General features: G+C 49.6%; 1 protein-coding gene across 1 annotated transcript in view; it reads right to left on the bottom strand.

The window, feature by feature from the left end:
* Positions 1-13,757, bottom strand: part of MYH9 (myosin heavy chain 9) — a 112,976-nt gene extending 99,219 nt beyond the window's left edge. Inside the window, exon 1 of the mRNA XM_003932915.4 lies at positions 13,555-13,757. The gene's annotated coding sequence lies outside the window, so the exon portion shown is untranslated. The remainder of the gene's footprint in view (positions 1-13,554) is intronic.
* Between the last annotated feature and the right edge of the window lie 4,912 nt (positions 13,758-18,669).

Raw genomic sequence — 18,669 nt, 5'->3', positions numbered from 1 at the left:
CTCCTTTTTTTTTTTTTTTTTAAAGACAGGGTCTCACTCTGTTGCCCAGGACGGAGTGCAGTGGCACGATCTTGGCTCACTGCAACCTCCACCTCCCAGATTCAAGCAATTCCCCTGCCTCGGCCTCCCGAGTTGCTGGGATTACACACCCGCACCACCACTCGTGGCTAATTTTTGTATTTTTAGTAGAGACAGGTTTTCACCATGTTGGCCAGCTAGGCTGATCTCAAACTCCTGACCTCAGGTGATCCACCCACCTCAGTCTCCCAAAGTGCTAGGATTACAGGCATAAGTCACCACGCCCAGCCCATTTTTTAAAATGTAAGTTATAATTTTTTTAATGAAACAATTTTAAATAAAGTAGTAATTTTTAAAAAGCATCAGCATGGTACCTAGTACAAACAAGCCCTCTATAATTTTTTCCTTTTTTTTTTTTGAGATGGAGTTTCGCTCTTGTTGCCCAGGCTGCAGTGCAATAGCACAATCTCAGCTCACTGCAACCTCCGCCTCCCAGGTTCAAGCAATTCTCCTGCCTCAGCCTCTCGAGTAGCTGGGAATACAGGTGTGCACCACCACACCCGGCTAATTGTGCATTTTTAGTAGAGACAGAGTTTTTCACCATGTTGGGTAGGTCTCGAACTCCTCACCTCAGGTGATCTACCCACCTCGGCCTCCCAAAGTACTGGGATTACAGGCATGAGCCACCGTGACGGGCCACTAAATTTTAATAATTATATAATGAATAGCAAGGCTGGGATGTAGACCCAGACATCCTGATTTCTAGGCTGCAGCACTTCCTCCCTTCCATGTCCACCTTCCCATCTTCCCTCCTCCTCACAGGCAATCCTAGCCTCCAGAAACCTGGCTCAAGACGCTCAGATGTCTCCAGTGACTCAGGGCAGCATGGGCTTGCCTCAGTATCCCAACTCCTTATCCTTGGAGGATAACGCTGCTTTGTGGCAGGGATGGGCTGTTAGGCCTCCATCCCTGCTGAGCCCCACCAAGCCAGCACAGTGCAGACCACATAGCTGGAGCTTAGGGAGTCTCTGCGGACTGACTGGGCAAAGGGCAACTCCCTGACACCCAATACCTGGCTCTTAAATATAAAAAATAAAAGCTTGGCCGGGCGCGGTGGCTCAAGCCTGTAATCCCAGCACTTTGGGAGGCCGAGGCGGGTGGATCACGAGGTTAGGAGATCGAGACCATCCTGGTCAACATGGTGAAACCCCGTCTCTACTAAAAACACAAAAAATTAGCTGGGCATGGTGGCACGTGCCTATAATCCCAGCTACTCAGGAGGCTGAGGCAGGAGAATTGCCTGAACCCAGGAGGCGGAGGTTGCGGTGAGCCGAGATCGCGCCATTGCACTCCAGCCTGGGTAACAAGAGCGATACTCTGTCTCAAAAAATAAAATAAAATAAAATAAAATAAAATAAAATAAAATAAGAGCTTTAAAATGCCTCCCTACCACAACCTTTCTCCTCCCAGGGACTCCCCCTTCATTGTTCCAAAAAACAAAGAGGTCACTAACTGGCATTCAAAAGCCTTTGGCTGCCGAGGCCTCCCCATCACAGGCTTAGAAGTGAAGATACCGGCTGGGCGCGGTGGCTCACACATGTAATCAATCCCAACACTTTGGGAGGCTGAGGTGGATCGATCACCTGAGGTCAGGAGTTTGAGACCAGCCTGGCCAACATGGTGAAACCCTATCTCTACTAAAAACACAAAAATTAGCCAGGCGTGGTTGTGCATGCCTATAATCCCAGCTACTTGGGAGGCTGAGGCAGGAGAATCGTTTATACCTGGGAGGCAGAGTCTGCAGTGACCTGAGATCATGCCACTGCATTCCAGTCCGGTCAAGAGCGAGACTCCACCTCAAAAAAAAAAAGAAGTGAAGACACCAGTGAGACTTGAACCTCATTTGTGCAACAAGGACTAGGAGCTGACTCTAACTATTCCAGACATGGGGTTTCAGCCTGGGGACAGAAATGAAAGAAGACCCTGCCTTTGACACACAGGCCAGCGAGTTCTGAAATCTTCTCTGCCATTCTAGCCCAGTTAGATTAAGTCACCCAAACGGTCCCAAATGCCTCGTTCTTTATGTTTATCAGACAGGAAGCTGCCTTCTCTAGCTCAGTGACTTAATGTAAAACACAGGAAACGCAGTGGCTTTTGAACATAGACAACTCTAAATAAAGCTGCCTCTATTGCTTTGTAACAGTCTTTCTAAAAAGAAAAAACACAGGTGGGGCTTGGTGGCGCACACCTGTAATCCCAGCACTTTGGGAGGCCGAGGCAGGTGGATCACGAGGTCAAGAGATCAAGACCATCCTGGTCAACATGGTGAAACCCCGTCTCTACTAAAACTGCAAAAAAATTAGCTGGGCATGGTGGCGCGTGCCTGTAATCCCAGCTACTCAGGAGGCTGAGGCAGGAGAATTGCCTGAACCCAGGAGGCGGAGGTTGTGGTGAGCCGAGATTGCGCCATTGCACTCCAGCCTGGGTAACAAGAGCGAAACTCTGTCTCAAAAAAAAAAAAAAAAAGAAAAAAGAAAAAACACTTAAACCAGCTTGGATCAGTATGACAAGATGAACTGTACTGTGTGGGAAAAGGATGCAAAAGGTGCAGGCATCAGAAACCCCAGCATCAATGCTGGGGGCGAGTTCCAGCAGGTTCCTCAGTCATCTTAATCACCACACCTTGTTAGCAAGGGACAGGCTTGCTGGATAAATATGAAATCTTTAAAACTTGAAAATGTATTTCCTACTACCCAAGGAGAGATGATGTTGATGTTAGTATGAAGAAAAGGAGAAGCTGGGTGCTTCAAGGCAGGTGGATTGCTTGAGCTCAAGAGTTTGAGACAAGCCTGGGTAACATGGCAAAATTCAGTCTCTAAGAAAAAAAAAAAAAAAAGAAGAAAATTAGCCAGGTGTGTTGGCGCATGCCTGTGGTCCCAGCTACTCAGGTGGCTGAGGTGGGAGGAACACTTGAGACGGAGGCCAAGGCTGTAGTGAATTGTTACCACACTACCACATTCCAGCCTGGGCAACAAAGCAAGACACTGTCTCTAAAAAAAAGAAGAGGCTGGGTGCAGTGGCTCACGCCTGTAATCCAGCACTTTGGGAGGCCAAAGTGGGTAGATCATGAGGTTAGGAGTTTAAGACCAACTTGCCCAAGATGGTGAAACCCTGTCGCTACTAAAAAAATACAAAAAAGGCTGGGCGTGGTGGCTCATGCCTGTAATCCAAGCACTTTGGAGGCCAAGGCGGGTGGATCACCTGAGGTCAAGACCAGCCTGACCAACATGGTGAAACCCCGTCTTTAAAAAAAAAATTAAAAATTAAAAAATTAAAAATTAAAAAAATTTCAAAATTTCAAAAAAATTAGCCAGGTGTGGTGCCAGGCACCTGTCATCTCAGCTACTCCGGAGGCTGAGGCACAGAACTGCTTGAACCCGGGAGGCGGAGGTTGTGGTGAGCCGAGATCACGCCACTGCACTCCAGCCTGGTCAACAAGAGCAAAGCTCCGTCTCAAAAAAAAAAAAAAAAAAAAGAGGAGGCGGAGGGGAGGGGTAGAAGAGGAGGTACAGACCACTTCACATCCATTTATAATGCTAAGAAAGAGGTTTCTCCATGATGCAGATGGGAAAACTAAGGTGAGCAGCAGGAGAAAAGGAGGGGAGGTGGGTGTGGGGGGGGTGGGAGGTAGGAGGGGTGTCTGGTCCCAGCTCTGCCTGATCCCAAACCCTTGCTTTGTCCCTTCTCCCATGCATTTTGTGTTGAAAAGACAACAAATTATCGCCCAAGACATTAAGTGACCCAAAGTTACTAGAAATCAGGGCTGACTGAGGGCAGTGGGCAGCAGTGTGGCTTTCTGAGTGGCCCACCCTGCTACCTGGCACCACCCCATGTGAAATATTGATTTTTCGAGCTGTGGGAACTTTCGGCCCAAGTGGTGACGTCCAGCTGGAAGAAGTTCAGAGAAACCCAAAACACTTCCCACCCTATTCCTTAACCCTAGTGCCCCCTCGCCAAAAAACAAACAACAAAAAAAGACGAAGAAAGTTGAATAGACTCTTAAGGAGAGATTAAAGGAGCTAAGTATGTATTGCTTGGCTAAACAGGGCAGAAACATCAAAAAAAGGGAGACTCGCCATTTAGAAAACATGTTTAAATGAAGCCTCCTGATTTGGAAGGCACCGGGGATGAGTGAAACCAGGGGCCAAGGTTTTCTCCTGATTCACCGAATGAGCCTGGGCAAATCCCTCTTTCTCTAATTAGAAAAATATATATTATATGTATTCTTTTAAATATTCCCAAGATCTCTTCCAGCCAGGCATTCTATAATTCTAAATTCAGTCAGGAGGGTTTTCATTTCATTATTGTTGCTGATTTTTCTTTTAAGCAAGGGATCATTTCAAATTAGAAGAAAGACTCCTCTTTCTAAGGCCCACGTTCCCAAAACGTAAACGTCCTTTTGGTGAGTGGCAACCTACTAAAAGAGATTAGCTTTGAGCTCCCCTAACACATTAAAAATTGTACAGAGAGGCCGGGCACGGTGGCTCATGCTTATAATCCCAGCACTTCGGGAGGCCAAGATAGGCAGATTGCCTGAGGTCAGGAGTTTGAGAACAGCCTGACCAACATGGAGAGACCCCATCTCTATTAAAAATACAAAAAAAAAAAAAAAAAAAAAATATTAGCCAGGCATGGTGGCGCATGCCTGTAATCCCAGCTACTCGGGAGGCTGAGGCAGGAGCATGCTTGACTCCCGGAGGTGGAGGTTGAGGTGAGCCAAGACAGAGCCATGGCACTCCAGCCTGGGCAACAAGAGTGAGACTCCATCTCAAAAAAAAAAAAAAAAAAAAAAAAAACTGTACGGAGACACATCATGCTGGCCCAAGAAGGTGAGAGAGGGACCTCCCTGAGAAGCCCCCTTTCTCCTCTGGGACACACCATAAGGACAATAAGGGCCTCTGAGAGGTACCAAGGAAGTGATACCAGCGTGGAGATCAGCTACCTGTAACCGCACTATAGGCCTCAGCCCAACCTGCGTGGCAGGAAGCCCCACCCTTCCAGAAAGCCCCACAAGGCTCCCTCCAGCCACAGCAGGAGGGTCCCGGCTTAGAGATGCAGACAGCCACTGAGGGACTCCCAGCTGGCGGGGCCCTTGGCAGAAGGCCAGCCAAGGGCCTTCACTGGGGACACCTGCCCGGGTGCTGAATCATCTCAGGCTTGAGAAGCTAGTCGTGGGAATGGGAACCTGAGTAATTCCAACAGAAGCCTGCCTAGGCTACTTTTTAAAAAGACATGCATCAGACTCCGTGGGCAGCTCTCCTCCTGCCCCCCAAATATTTGTGCCGTCTAAGCACAAGGGACAGGGGGCTGGGTACAGATACAGGCCGCCTGCCCGTGCAGTGGCGGACCCATTTTAGAGCCAGGCTCACAGTGTGTACTCATGTGTGATTCATGACATTCCCCCAGGAGGCCAGAGGCTGCCTTGCAGGACCTCAGGACCCTGATGGGGTCTTCCAGACCTCACTCAGGAAAGGAGTCAACCAAGCACAGCAGCGCCGGCAGCTCCTCCAGGGCCCACACCATCCAAGGCGAAAGACAGACGTCCTTGAGAGGGGGTCAGGGCCCTCCAATTCAAAACACCCCCTGATCATATTTTCTCAAGAATTTGAGCTTTTCCAGTGTTTTTATACATAAAAACCACAGGCCAGATGTCTCAGGAGAAATGAGGGACAAAGTGGGAAGGGGCATACTAGTGGATACAATGACTCCAAGTTAAAAAAGGAAGGCCAGGCGGCCAGGCGAAGTGGCTCACGCCTGTAATCCCAGCACTTTGGAAGGCTGGATCACCTGAGGTCAGGAGTTTGAGACCAGCCTGGCCAACATGGAGAAACCCTGCCTCTACTAAAGATACAAAAATTAGCTGGGTGTGTTAACAGGTCCCTGTAATTCCAGCTATTCAGGAGACAGAGGGAGGAGAATCACTGGACCCTGAGAGGCAGAGGTTGCAGTGAGCAGAGATCACACCACTGCACTCCAGCCTGGGCAACAGAGTGAGACTGTCTCAAAAAAAAAAAAAGACCAGGTAGGTAAGGACCTGGGTTGGGCTTCAGGCTGGGGTAAGCTCCCCAGGACAGGATAGCTTATGATTTGGAGCCTAGCAAATTATGGAAACCTTGCAAGAGGGTATCCCAAAATGCTTTCCAGACATACATGCAGGCTTTCTCTTCTCATAAAGCAAAGAAAAAGCAAAATTATCTACCATTTTCCAGAATATGAGGAAGTGGATCAGAAGAGGCTTCAATTTAAGGGGTTACTCTAGTGATGTGACATCATGGGAAGCAAGCAGGACCTAAAGGTTTCAAGCACGAAGACCCTTCCCTCCTTCCTCGTACAAGGCAGGCATTCAATAGGTAACACGGAACCTAAAGCAATGCACTTGAAAGTTGAGAACTCCAGACTGGCCAGCTGGACCTCCTTATTTTTAGAGTTAAGAAAATTAAGAACTGGCTGAGTTTTCTATTCTTTAAGGACATTATGGCCAGGCGCAGTTGCTCATGCCTGTAATCTCGGCACCTGGGAAGAGGAAGTGGGTAGACTATCTGAGGTCAGGGGTTCAGGACCAGCCTGGACAACATGGTGAAACCCCCGCCTCTACTGAAAATATTTAAAAATTTAGCTGGACGTAGTGGCGCACACCTGTAATCCCAGCTACTCAGGAGGCTGAGGCAGGAGAATCGTTTGCACCCGGGAGGCAGAGGTTGCACTGAGCCAAGATCGATCATGCCACTCCAGCCTGGGCAATAGAATGAGACTTTGTCTCAAAAAAAAAAAAGACAGTATTCAGTGAAATGTACTGCTTACTCCCTGCTCCTGTTCCCTAGGCCCCAGGCAACCACCATCACCAGGGTCTCAGTATCTTTCCAGCAATACTGCATGCACAGGGCGGAGTTTACATACCATGTTTTACACAAAATGAAACACCATTTACACTACTTTGCCTCTCGTTTCCTTTCACTGACAACTTAGCTTGGGCCGGTACATATGGATTGGCCTCATTTTTCAAAGGGCTGCAAGGATTTCTACTGTATAGCTATGCCATTATTTAGTTGGTCTTTTTAATAAACAATCGGTTTCCTGTCATTTTCTATGTCAGTGCTGCAATGAACATTCTCAGACATTTCCTTTAGCACATTTGAGTTTATCTGTGAGATAAATTCCTAGAATGCAGGCAGAAGGACTATGCTTTGACAGATATTGCCAAATAACCTTCTTTTTGTTGTTGTTTAATGTAATAGAATCTCCCTATGTTGCCCAGGTTGATCTCAAACTCCTGGGCTCAAGTACTCCTCCCCCCTCGGACTCCCAAAGTGCTGGGATTACTGGTGTGAGCCACCAAGCCCAGGCCCAAATGACCATCTAAAAACAGGGCTATACAATATACACTCCCATCAATAAGGTACAAGAGTGCTGGCCAGGCACGGTGGCTCACACCTGTAATCCCAGCACTCTGGTAGGCCGAGGTGGACAGATCACCTAAGGTCAGCAGTTCGAGACCAGCCTGGCCAATATGGTGAAATCCAGTCTCTATTAAAAATGCAAAAATTAGCCAGGTGTGGTGACGGAAGCCCGTAATCTCAGCTATTTGGGAGGTTGAGGCAGGAGAATGGCTTGAACTCGGGAGGTGGAGGCTGCAGTGAGCTGAGATAGTACCACTGCACTCCAGCCTGGGCAACAGAGCAAGACTCCATCTCAAAAAAAAAAAAAAAAGAGTGCATAGGAAATTAAAATTACTTAATTTTGCTGGACGCGGTGGTTCATGCCTGCAATCCCAGCACTTTGGGAGGTCAAGGTGGGTGGATCACCTGAGGTCAGGAGACCAGCCTGGCCAACATGGTGAAACCCCATCTCTACTAAAAATACAAAAATTTTCAGAATACTGAAGAGATAAAGAAAAAAAAAAAATAGAAAAATTAGCTGGGTATGATGGTATACCCCTGTAATCCCAGCTACTCAGGAGGCTGAAGTGGGAAAATTGCTTGAACCTAGGAGGCGGAGGCTGCAGTGAGCCGAGATCTCACGGGGCATTCTAGCCTGGGAAACAGAGTGAGACCCCATCTCAAATAAATAAATACATAAATTTACTTCTTAATTTTTCAGTTTCTCAGGTACTCCCATGCATAACTTGTGGGCACATAAACTGGTATGATGTCTTTTTAGGGAGATACAGTACCTCCTAGGAAATCAAACCTTCTGGTCAGGTGCAACATTCCACACACCTGTAATCCCAGCACTCTGGGAGGCTGAGGCAGAAAAGTCAATTGAGCCCAGGAGTTTGAGACTAGCCTGGGCAACACAGCAAGATCCCATCCCTACAAAAAACACTGAAAGTAGCCAGGTGTAGTGGTTTGCACTTGTAGTCCTGCCTACTTAGGAGGCTGAGGCAGGTGAACTGCTTGAGCCCTGGAATTTAAGGCTGCAGTGAGCTATGATCATGCTACTGCATTATAGCCTGGGCAACAGAGCAAGACCTGCTTCAAAACAAAATCAAAGGCCAGGCGCGGTGGCTCAAGCCTGTAATCCCAGCACTTTGGGAGGCCGAGGCGGGTGGATCACAAGGTCGAGAGATCGAGACCATCCTGGTGAACATGGTGAAACCCCGTCTCTACTAAAAATACAAAAAATTAGCTGGGCATGGTGGCACGTGCCTGTAATCCCAGCTACTCAGGAGGCTGAGGCAGGAGAATTGCTTGAACCCAGGAGGCGGAGGTTGCGGTGAGCCGAGATCTCGCCATTGCACTCCAGCCTGGGTAACAAGAACGAAACTCTGTCTCAAAAAAAAAAATAAAAATAAAAACAAAATCAAAAACGAAAAGGAAATCAAACCTTCCCTTGCCCAGAGCCAGAGTTGGAAGCAAGGTCTCCAGTCACCCAAGTGCAGCCCTCTTCCTGTATCACCCTTTGGCTATCTCCTAGACCACGGGAAACCATCTGTTTGAACTAAAACCACAGTCTGCACACCTTCTGGCCCAGCCAGGGCCATGTGAAGAGGTTACTCAGCACATCCAAAAGTATCAGCAGATGGACCTCATAGCCACTTGCGTATTCACCACTTGGGTGTCACAGTCCACAAGCGTAATACACGCATGCCTCGTACTGCATAGGGATAGAAAGAACACCAAGCTAGAAGCCAGGAAAACAATCTACCCCCACCCTCACCCCTACCCCTTCAACCTGATAACCCAGGGAGTTAAGACTGATCAATTATATTTAAAGAAAAAAAAAAAAAAAAAGGTGGGGTTGGGGGGCCAGGTGCTGTTGCTCACACCCATAATCCCAACAGTTTGGGAGCCCAGATGGGTGGATCACCTGAGGTCAGGAGTTTGAGACAAGCCTGGCCAACATGGTAAAACACCGTCTCTAATAAAAATACAAAAAAATTAGCCAGGCGTGGTGGTGAGTGCCTGTAGTCCCAGCTATTCAGGAGGCTGAGGCACAAGAATTGCTTAAACCCAGGAGGCACAGGTTGCAGTGAGCTGAGATGGTGCCACGCACTCCAGCCTGGTTGACAGAGTAAGACCCTGTCTCAAAAAAACAGAAAGGGTAGGGGACCAGGCATGGTGGCTCACGCCTGTAATCCTAGCACTTTGGGAGACCGAAGTGGGTGGATCATTTGATGTCAGAAGTTCAAGACCAACCTGGCCAACATGACAAAACACTATCTCTATTAAAAATACAAAAAATTAGCTGGGAGTGGTGGCAGGCACCTGTAATCCCAGCTACTTGAGTACTCAGGAGGCTGAGGCAGAAGAATCGCTTGAACCTGGGGGTCAGAGGTTGCAGTGAACTGAGATTGTGCCACTGCACTCTAGCCTAGGCAACAGAGACTCCATCTCAAAAACAAAACAAAACAAAACATATACAAGCCAGGCATGGTGGCTCAGGCCTGTTATTCCAGCACTGTGGGAGGCGGAGGTAGGTGGATCACCTGAGGTCAGGAGATCAAGACCAGCCTGGCCAACATGGTGAAACCTCGTCTCTACTAAAAACGAAAAATTAGCGGGGTGTGATGGTGGGCACCTATAATTCCAGCTACTCAGACGGCTGAGGCAGGAAAATTGCTTAAACCTGGGAGGAGGAGGTTGCAGTGAGCTGAGGTCCCACCATTGCACTCCAGCCTGGGCAACAGAGCAAGACTGTTTTAAAAAAAAAATATATATATATATATATATATACACACACACACACATTTATTATATATTACATTAATATATAATATATGCATATATTACTATATACATATACATGTTAGAGACATATATATTATACATACACACATATATTGGATATTACATGTTATATATGTTACATGCATATTACATACATATTATACATAGAGCCAGTACATCTTGGGCCGTGTACATACCTTATTTCTTTCAGTTAACACATCTAACCCCACAGAGTAGTATCTTGATTCTCATATTACACGTGAGCACATCAAGGCAATGAGGCTATATGACTTGCCTAAGGTCACAAAGCTAGTAAGTGGCAGGGTCAGGATTTGAACTCTGCCTGTTTCCAAAGCTCATGTTCTCTCCACTACCCCACTCTTCCCAGCTCTAACAATGGGATTCAGTAAGCCACAGGAGCAGCACTACCAGGGCTGCATTCTTTTGTCAGCAGAGGACTCCAGCCCAGGGTCTCAGCACATCAAGGGTTAAGGCTGAGAGGCAGTGACTCTCTAGGGCTGCACAAAGGGAAATGCACTTCCTGCCCCAGCAGGCAGAGATGCTGTTTTATGCTCAGTAAATTAGGTCGTTTGTTTAATTAAGACGACACACAGATTTTGTTATTCTAAATATTTTTGGAACATGATGCTTAGGAGGAAGCTGTCAAGACATAGATTTTTTTTTTTTCCTTTGCTTTGGGTTTCTCTTTCTCCCCCTCCAAGAGAAGGGTAGGGCCAGGCTCGGAGGAAAACAACAGCCAGCCCCTCAGCTCCTTTTGAAATAAAGATGTCAAGCTGGTGAGGGGTGTCTTAAGCACTTTACTGCAGGATTAGCTAGAAGAGGAAGTCGAGGAAGCACAGCCAGCCTGGTTTCTAGCAATACCCTAGCAGGCTACACAACAATGCTGCATTTTTTGAGTGTTTTTCTTCTTTTAGAGAGCTAACACATCCTTGTTTTGTTTTTTCTGGAGCAAGAGCGGGCAAAAGACAGGCTGTGATTAACATGCGTCCTTCATCCTACAAGACAGAAGTTGTCCCATCTCCAACCCCTTAGGTTAAAAAGTTTAAAAATAAAAGCAAGAAAGCCAGGGCCCTGATCCTCCCTCTCCTCTACCCTCCTGGACCTTTCAGATGAGCAGCCCCACAGAATGCTGCTCTTCTCTCCAGGGCTGGAGAACTCCCCAAACAGTCTGCCAACGCCCGGCTCTCAGACACCTGGATCTGCCCACCTGTGCTGCCAGGGCTTGCTGAGTGTGAAGACTGAAGCCCTTTGGTGTCACCCCACAGTCATGGAGGGCACAGTGGCTCTTACATGACACTGAGCAATCTCTCCATGTTTGTAATTACCCCCCAATTACCCACTACGAGGCTCCTTACTTTCTAACACCGCGTGCTTGCCTCAGTTTGCTAAACCTGCAAAGTGCTTCTCCCTCATAGCAACTTCCTCCTTGTCCCAGAGAAGTGGCCCCTCTCAGCCTTGAAATTCCTCGAGTCCTTTGTCTATGGCATGCCTGGGAAACACATCACAGGCTGCCTTTGTATTTCACTCGTTCTGCCACTTTCCCCTTGAGGACCGTAAACTCCCCAAGGGCAGAGGCAGGGCCCTGGGATTTCACAGGGCAGTCCGGCTCCCTTCTCCCAATCCCCATGACTCACGGTACCTTTCCGGGGTCCCTGTCATCTCCACCTCACGTTAGACTCATCTACAGATTTGTCTCAGCTCTCCCCTAACTGCCCATGGGCACGGGCCAGGTCTTACTCAACCTCCCACCCCCCACCACCTGGCAGAGTCCCTGGCACAGAAAGGACAGTTAAATATTTGCTCAATTACACATCTGTGTCCCCTTCCCCCCACATAGCAGCCTTGTATATTAACTGACTATTATTAATTGAGTGATTGTCTCAACAGGCCTCCCTCCTTACCCAAAAAGGGCTCCTAAGCCATCAGGTGAGGTGATCAGCCCTGGCCCAGACAGTGGAGTTAGAATGGCCGCAGTGCTGCCCTGCGTGGAGAAGGAGCTAAGGCTCTCTTCCCTTTCCACAGTTACTCAACAGTTACTTTGAAATCCTGTTAAACCCAGAAAAGGGCGCAGTGAACCGAGAAGTGGCTGGGCCTCTCGGCTGCCCGGTGGAGAGAGCCGCCAGTCTCCGAGACCTGGGGCTTCCCAAGGAGTCTTCTCCCCACACCGGCTGGGTGGGGCCGCGCGCTCCCCCTGCCCACCCCTCCACCTCAGGACAGCCGGCAAGCTAGTGATGGGGGTGCGCCACCTCCGTTTGAAACAGCGGGGCTTCCCAGCAGGAATAGGGGTGCCGAAGTCCTGTCTCCTGGGCGTGGCCTCAGAACAGGATGGGGTGAGGACCCCAGCACGGGGAAGCGGGTGCGGGGAGTGGAGAATCGAAAACTCCGATCTGGCTCCAACACGAAAGAAGCAATCGCCCAGGCCTGGTGGTGACGGCAGAGCCAGCGGCCCCCGCGCCCCGCCCGGGCGGGACGGCCCCCGGGTCAGTGGAATCAGGTGCACGCCTGGGCGGCCCCGACGGCGGCTGCATTCCGGGCCTTCCTCCCGGGGGAGCACAGACGTCGGAGGGCGAGGGCTGGAGCGGGGGCTGGGGTGGCCCTTCCCGCCTCGCGCCCGGGTCCCCGCCGGGTCCCCCTTGTCCGGGCAGCCCCCGCACCTTCCCCCGGGCCCTCCCCGGCCGGCCCGACCGCAGCGGGCGAATGAGGAAGTCGGCCGCGGACGCGGAAACCGGGCCGGGTGCAAGGTCTGCGGCGGGACGGGCCGACTCTGACTCAGGAGGACGCCCTGACAGCTGCCAAACGGTGCCCGCTGCCCGTTACCTCCGTGCCTCCGACGCCGGGAACTTCCACGGGAGCGGCTGCCCCGGGCTCCCAACCCGTGCGGCTGCGTCCCGGGGGCCGCGGCTCCAGAAGGGTTAAAAAGTTTGCCCGAGTCGGGCCTGGGCGAGGCGAGGCGAGGGCGGGGCGCGTGCCCCAGCGGCAGGGGAGGTCGGCTCCGGTGCCCAGTCCCGGGAACGCGCCGGGGGGCACGGGGGGACGCCGGAGAGCGCCGGGTCCCGGGGCCGCCCCTGCACCCCGAGGCCTCGCAGCCGGCGGCGCTCTCCCCGAGCGCCCGCGCGGGGGTCCCGGTGCCCCTGGGCAGGATGCGGTGCCGGGCGGGGTAGCCGGCGTTCGCGCCCGCCCACACGGGTGGCGGGCCTCACCGGGGCCAAGAACCACAAGTCTACCCGGCGGCCGCGCGTCTCGCCCCCGCCCGCCTGCCCGGGGCGGGACCGCGGTGGGGCTCGCTCACCTGAACCTGGATCTGCCCGGGGAACAGGCGCTGCTTCTCCTGAGACGACTTTCTCGAGCGCTCGGGCGGCGGCCGGGTGGGGCAAGTGCACGAGGCGGGAGCTGCAGCAGGTCAGCCTCGCTCAGACTTCCGTGCCCTGCCCAGGAACCGCGGTGATCTGCGCGCCTCACCGCACCCAGCTCGGCTCCTCGCCGCCTTCCCGCCCCGCCCTCGCAGCCGCGGGCCCATTCCCAGCCTGGAGCCGGCTCCGGGGCGGAGCCTGGGGAACAATCCCGCCCCCTTCCTGCTTCATCCACTGCAGACCGCGTCTGGCATTGATTGGCAGACATGTTGACCTGTGGGAACGGGGGGCGGGCGGAGCCTCTGCGTCCAGAGGGGTGGAGATTCATCCTCCTCTTTCGCCCCCACCTTCGCCTGCTCCACCTTCCCCCGCGCTTCCTAGGCGGGAGCCCCGCCCCCTGGGGCGGGTCCAACGGACAGCCAGGTTCTAGGACAAGGATTGACACAAGGGGAATCCAATGAGGAGGCGGTGACTCGGGGCGCGGAGGGCTCGGGACCGGGGTTTTGGTGCCTGGCCTGGGCCGGGCGAGGCCCGGCGGGAGCCGACTGGGAAGGTCTGAACTCTGACACCCCGCCCCGCGAGCTGTGCTCTCAGACTCGTGTCGTCCCACCAGAAGGACAGATATTAAGCACCATATATGGGAAAAGTGCTATTTTACATAATTATGATGCCTGTGGGGGCGGGCATGGACTCAGGCCTGGATTCCTTTGTGGGCGTCCTGAGTTCGATTCCAGACCCTGCCTCTTTGGAGTCCGCACGCTGCTGCCTTTCAGCCTCCAAACCTTTGCTCTGGCCGTTCTCTCTGCCCGGAATAATACCCTTCGGAACCTCTCTTCACTCCATGTCATTAACTCGCACACATCCTCTCAGGTTCCTGTTACAAATTGCGCTTGGGTTACTGTCCACTACAAGGGGATGACAGATGTTTTCATTTTAAATGAAAAATCTTTTGATCCATTTGGAATTATTTTTGGAGTGAGGAAGAAGCCTAATGTTTGTAATAGCCACTTATCCAAACACTGTTTTCTCCACTGGTTTTAGTTGGCACCTCCATTGCCTATTGAACTATTTTATACTTGAAGCTGTTTCTGACTTGGATACATTGATCTTTCTGTGTGCACCTGTGCCCATCCCACAATGCTTTAATGATGATAGCTTTCTAGTACATTTTATATCTATGAGAGTAAATTTCTCATCATTACTCTCTTACTGGAATGTTCTTGCTATCATGACAAAACCATTCTTCCAAATTAACTTTAGAAGGAAAAAAAAAACAAAAAAACTATGTTCTAAAGGCAAAAGAAAGCTGAGAAAGAAAAAGATTTTGCAAGTCTGTGACAAAGAATTACTATCAGCAATATATAAAGATCTCTTCTCAGTTGATAAGAAAAACCTCAAAGACTCCAAAATAAAAAATAGACAAAAACAGGAACAGGTGACTTTAAAGAAGAATTATAAATGGCCAATTATTATTTTTAAAAGTCATCAGAATGCAAACAAAACAACATAGAATGCCATTTTTCACCTATTTCATTCAAAAAAATAAAAAGCATCAAAATGCCCAATATTGGTCAGGTTTATAGATACAGATGAGAAAGTATATTGATCAAGTCTATCTGAGATTTCATCTGAAAAAACATTAGAAAAGTACACACATATGAACTTTAAAGTTCTTTGCGACATTGTTTATAGTCACTAAATGTTAGAAATAAATGTACAATATATTAGGAGATTGAATACATTGTGATACACTGTGATATATTCACAGGTCAAAAAGTACCAAAAAAGTCATTAAAATTTTTATGTAATCCCAGCACTTTGGGAGACCACTGCGGGTGGATCACTTGAGGTCAGGAGTTCGAAACCAGCCTGTCCAACACGGCGAAACCCCATCTCTAAAAAATAAAAGTAAAAAATTTAAATTTAAATTTAAAAAAAAATTTATGTAGATTTGTATTTGATGAGCGAAAATATACTAAGTGGCCAGATGCAGTGGCTCATGCCTGTAGTTCTAGCACTTTGGGAGGTCAGAGGGAGAGGACTGCTTGAGTCCAGGAGTTCAAGACCTGCCTGGGCAACATCGCGAAATTCGATCTCTACAAAAAATACAAAAATTAGATGCCCACGGTGGTACACATCTGTATTTCCAGGAACCTTGGAAGCTTAGGGAGGGCTGCATGAGCCTGGGATGTTGAGGCTACAGTGAGCCTTGATTGCACCACTGCACTCCAGCCTGGGCAAGGGAGTAAGACCCTGTCTCAGAAAAGAAAAGAAAAAAAATCTAAGTGAAGACAAGCAAATTATAGAATGCTCTTACAATATGGCTTTTTCCTGGAGCAGTCACTCACACCTGTAATCCCAGCACTTCGGGAGGCAGAGGCAGGTGGATCACCCACGGTCCGGAGTTAGAGACCAGTCTGGCCAACATGGTGAAATCCCGTCTCTACTAAAAATACAAAAATTAGCCGGGCATGGTGGCAGGCACCTATAATCCCAGCTACTCGGGAGGCTGAGGCAGGAGAATTGCTTGAATCCAGGGGGCAGAGATTGCAGTGAGCTGAGATCACACCATTGCACTTCAGCCTTGGCGACAAGAGTGAGACTCCATCTATAATAATAATAATAATAATAATAATAATAATAAATAAAAAGACTCATTTCGATGCCACCACTTCTTTTTTTTGAGACAGAGTTTCACTCTTGTTACCCAGGCTGGAGTGCAATGGCACGATCTTGGCTTACCGCAACCTCCGCCTCCAGGGTTCAGGCAATTCTCCTGCCTCAGCCTCCTGAGTTGCTGGGATTACAGGCACGCACCACCATGCCCAGCTAATATTTTGTATTTTTAGTAGAGATGTGGTTTCACCATGTTGACCAGGATGGTCTCGATCTCTTGACCTTGTGATCCACCCGCCTCGGCCTCCCGAAGTGCTGGGATTACAGGCTTGAGCCACCGCGCCCGGCCCAGTGACACCACTTCTAAAACATCTTTCCTAACTCTCAAGGCCAGTTAGGAGCTCCTCGTCTGTACTCCAATTGCTTGTATCCATTGTACTTACACACTTGAGTTTTATCATTCATTTACTTTGTGCTTTTCCTTCCCAGGCTGGAAGCTGCCTGAGGACAGTCAGGGACTGAGCCCTATTTGTCTCTCTGGGTCCAGAACTAGCACAAAGCTTGGCATACAGTGGCCTTTAGTGAATGCTTGAGCAGGACTCAGAGAGCCTGTTTCCTTATCTGCAAAATGAGTGTAATCACTGGACCTGGCCCAGCCCACAGGACTGTTGGGAGGAGCACAGAGGACTATGGACTTGAAAGTGTTTCATAAACCACTAAGCAATGTGCACTTAAAACAGAGCATTAAAAAAAAAAAAAAAAAAAAGCTGGGCACGGTGACTCAAGCCTGTAATCCCAGCACTCTGGGAGGCCGAGGCGGGTGGATCACGAGGTCGAGAGATCGAGACCATCCTGGTCAACATGGTGAAACCCCGTCTCTACTAAAAATACAAAAAAATTAGCTGGGCATGGTGGCACGTGCCTGTAATCCCAGCTACTCAGGAGGCTGAGGAAGGAGAATTGCCTGAATCCGGGAGGCGGAGGTTGCGGTGAGCCGAGATCGCGCCATTGCACTCCAGCCTGGGTAACAAGAGCGAAACTCCATCTAAAAAAAAAAAAAAACATTATCGGTAATGATTATTTCCATTTTCCTCACGCCCCCAGCCTCCGAGCATCACCCTCTCTAAGGTCACTGAGAAGACAGAAGACCTCCATCAGGAAGGCCCTGAATTCTTTCCTCCCCATCCCCTAGGCTACATGGGTCCCTTAACTAAGGCAGTCCCCTCACTTGCATAAAGCCTAACCCCTTCCCATCCTCTACGAACCTGCACCCTTAATAGTTTCTACTCCTGTAGATTTTAGGAAAAAGATTTCTTCATTTTGTCTATTACTATTTATTTTATTTTATTTTTAATTGCATTTTAGGTTTTAGGGTACATGTGAAGAACATGCAAGATTGTTGCATAGGTGCACACATAGCAGTGTGATTTGCTGCCTTCCTCCCCATCACCTATATCTGGCATTTCTCCCCATGCTATCTCTCCCCAACTCCCCACACACCTCTGTCCCTCCCCTATTTCCCCCCCACAGACCCCAGTGTGTGATGCTCCCCTCCCTGTGTCCATGTGTTCTCATTGTTCAACACCCACCTATGAGTGAGAACATGCAGCGTTTGATTTTCTGTTCTTGTGTCAGTTTGCTGAGAATGATGGTTTCCAGGTTCATCCATGTCCCTACAAAGGACACGAACTCATCGTTTTTTATGGCTGCATATTATTCCATGGTGTGTATGTGCCACATTTTCCCTGTCCAGTCTTATTTTATTTTTTTTAAGAGACGGGGTCGCACTATGTTGCCCAGGCTGGAGTGCAGTGGCTATTCATAGGCGCAATCCCACTACTGATCAGTATGGGAGTTTTGACCCGCTCCATTTCTGACCTGGGCCAGTTCACCCCTCCTTAGGCAACCTGGTGGTCCCCCACTCCCGGGAGGTCACCATACTGATGCCGAACTTAGTGTGGACACCCGATCGGCATAGCACACTACAACCCAGAACTCCTGGGCTCAAGCGATCCTCCCACCTCAGCTTCCCGAGTAGCTGGGACTACAGGCCCACACCATGGCACCCAGCTGAGTATTACTATTTTGTTTGGTGTGGAAAATAGAAAAGAAAAAGAAAGAAAACTCACCCATAACCTTACAACCCCAACAGAGCTACTATTAACAAACTGTAGGCCAGGCATGGTGGCTCACGCCTGTAATTCCAACACTGTAGGAGGCAGAGTGGGCAGATCAATTGAGGTCAGGAGTTGGACCAGCCTGACCAACACAGCAAAAACCCTGTCTCTACTAAAAATACAAAAATTAGCTGGGCGTGGTGGCAGGCACCTATAGTCCCAGCTACTTAGGAGGCTAAGGCAGGAAAATCACTTGAACCCAGGAGGCAGAGGTTGCAGTGAGTTGAGATCGCCACCGCACTCTAGCCTGGGCAACAGAGC

Source organism: Saimiri boliviensis, chromosome 21 (assembly GCF_048565385.1).
Source record: "Saimiri boliviensis isolate mSaiBol1 chromosome 21, mSaiBol1.pri, whole genome shotgun sequence".
NCBI classification, from domain to species: Eukaryota; Metazoa; Chordata; class Mammalia; order Primates; family Cebidae; genus Saimiri; species Saimiri boliviensis.
The sequence above is the reverse complement of the archived record's forward strand: the minus strand, read 5'-3'. Positions and strand labels throughout refer to the sequence as shown.